This window comes from Triturus cristatus, chromosome 1_1 (assembly GCF_964204655.1).
Source record: "Triturus cristatus chromosome 1_1, aTriCri1.1, whole genome shotgun sequence".
In the NCBI taxonomy this organism is placed as follows: domain Eukaryota; kingdom Metazoa; phylum Chordata; class Amphibia; order Caudata; family Salamandridae; genus Triturus; species Triturus cristatus.
The window spans coordinates 88,094,796-88,097,767 of record NC_140579.1 but is presented as its reverse complement, the minus strand read 5'-3'; positions in this window follow the sequence as shown (position 1 = coordinate 88,097,767).

Genomic DNA, 2,972 nt, shown 5'->3' with positions numbered 1-2,972 from the left:
GTTGGAGTGTGTGCGAGCTGCTGAGCGCCCCCTCCTATGTTTATCTGTGGTGTGTTTCGGGAATTTCATGGGTCTCTCGGTATGTGCCCGAATGAGGGGGGGGGTCTAGGAGACAGGGCGAGTGAGAAAGAGATCAAAGGGGCTTCGGTTTGTCTGTGAAAGACGGTCCAAGTGCCGGGTCCCTGTAATGAATGCAGCAGTGTCGTTTTGCGTGCGGGCTGTATTCTCTCGTAAGACAGTCTGACACGGATGTGGTTGTGTTTTTTTCTCAAGATAGTTCACACCTGATGTGAATGTGGCTCGGTGTGACAATGCAAAATAACTTTTCTCCTTATAGGTACCCGGTATGTTAGACGTAGTTTGGGAGCGATTTCGCAAGAATGTGACTATTACTTGATGATTTCGGGTATTGTAGCAGCTTGTTCGACAGTTTCTTTTCATGGCTTCGTTTGCGCGGCATTGGACAGTAGGTGTGTTGGCACGTGTGTAGTACGGGATTGGGTCTCTTACCTTTTAATCTTGGCATATTCTCTGCTGAAATGGTTTGTTTTTTCCTCAAAAGATACTATTTTATATTTCTGTGACTGAGACCGAACCTGTTGAGATCACACTTTGTTCCCCATCATCTGTTGGGTTCTCGAATAGAGATACTACGTGTAAGCGGTTCCTCGCAACTCTACCACTGCTACTTCGGGTGTTGGAAAAGCGTCTGCAATTCACAGGGAAGGTAAAAAACATGGTTTTTAGGTCTCTAACCCCCCCTCCAAAAACAAGCCGAGGGCACCGGAAGACACCACCGCCTTTCTCCGAGGCAGAGCAGAAATGCCTCGGAGAAACGCACCGTCCTTTTCGGATTCGGGGGCGTGTTTTGCTGTTATCTCCTCCTTGAGACTTTTAGCAAAAAACACGCCCCCCCGATCCGAAAAGGACGGGGCCTAATCTGAATGACTGACCTCTTCTCCAGTGGCTGGCCAGCATTCAAGAGGCCAGCCAATGGAGAACAGGGGAGAAGAGGGGCTGGTTCAAGCCCCTCTTCTCCAAGTCATTAAATCTCTCGACTTCCGGTTCTGCCTTCGGCAGACCGGATGGTCCCGAGACCTAAAAAGGCCTTAGGACTAGGTGGACGACAGAGAAAAATGCTCTTAAAGGGAGTGTTGTCCATCTAAATTAATTCTTTAACTCCAGTGCTTCACAATCTCGGTACTCCGGTAGCGCTTCAATACAAGATTTAAAACTTACAGATTAAAAGCAATGCCGCTGCCTTTTCTACCTACTCTGTCGACTTTGTGAATTTTAGAACCTGTCGGTATGACCAGAACTAGATCAGGGACAGAGGAACCATCTGCCCATGTTTCCATTATAAAAGCAAAATCAATTTGACCGGATTCTAAAAACTCACGGAATGCAAAGGCATTCTTATCTAACAACCTCACATTAATAAGCACACACAATATTAAAAGTCATGTTTCTCCATTGAGAGGAGCGGAGAAAGAGGTAGGTAAATTAGTGGGCAGAGAAAGGTGCTGGAAGGCAAGGCCGCAGTGAGAGCAATGCGAACTGCCGAGCTGAGTTGGGGTCCAAACACGAACAAGTCTTACCGGACATACCCTTCCTTAAGCGGTACAGCTCAAGTTCACAGGCAGTTAACAGAAGCAGTCTTGGTGGTCCCTTTGTGGAGGTCCCAGGTGTGGTACCAGATACTTCTGAAGCTCTCATGTAACTGCCCAGCCTTCCTTCTGGGAAATACTTGTTAATGCTAGAAGAGCGCCTTCGTCTGGTTACCTGGAGTAGATGGCAAATGTCTGGAATTTCAGAAAAAGAGGTCTCTTACATCTAATGAGTTTGGGCAGACAGTACCTGCAAATGCTACAGCTCAGCGACATTCACATAGCTGTTGTCTGGGACAGGATTTCGATTAAAGCCACTATTCATCAAGTCAAATTTTCTTTCAGTACTGGCATAAGCCGGAATAGCATACAAAACGTTAAATATTTACAGGTCAGATGTTCCTGTTGGGCAACATCCATAGTTTGTAAACGTCTCGCATGCCTTGTGAGCCAAGATACAATAGATTGTGGGACGTGTATATAGTGTTGAGTTTCTTACATCATTGGCCAGTCATTGAAAAACTACCTAGGAATCAAATTTCAGCAAAGTTGCCAGTCTTCGATCTCATATTATTGAGTGTTTGAGGTCAGGGCTTGGTATATTAAAAGGTCGCATTTTTTTCTCCCTGGGGGTAATCTTTAATATTGCTGGACGAACAGAGATATTCACTAGGTCCATCTCATACTAGAGTTTTCCAGAACGTATGCCTAGTACAATGCTTGACAGCGCGAATCATGCTAAGGTAAATACAAAACTAGTAATGGGAAACAATTGCTTATTTATTTTCAAAACACATTTGCCCTGTTTTAGGGATCCAGTGTGGCCAGGTGGGTAAGGTGGATCATGTCAGAAGCCAGCAATGATATTGAATGTGCAACATAGATTGCACCGAGAGGCGCTATGACTTTTAAGTCCATTCTAACCAGTGTCCACTTAGAAGACTTTATGAAATGTGTGGACTGTTGTTCAAAATCAGCATTTAAGCAATTTTACGTCAAGAATGTGTCTAACCTGGGTAATAGGTTTATTAGCAATCAATGGTAGTTATCTATTTTTATTACAGCAAGTAACTTATTTATTGTGATAAATCCTAGCACCTAGACCTAAAATATAAGATTGCCTTCCTTTCACATCTGAAATGTTTCAGTTCGTCAGTTTAAGACATTGCATTGAATTGAAAACTACTTTCGTTGTGTGCTGGACAGTCTATTAAAAATGGTTGTCATATACAGTTCAGACATTGAAATGCGATATAGTTTTTAAAAGGTATTGAAAACAAGCAAGAGTGACTGCGTGGTGAAAAGTTTAACACGTGACGATTTACCAACGAAAAGAGAACAAATGGTTGACAGGGAGGGGGCCTC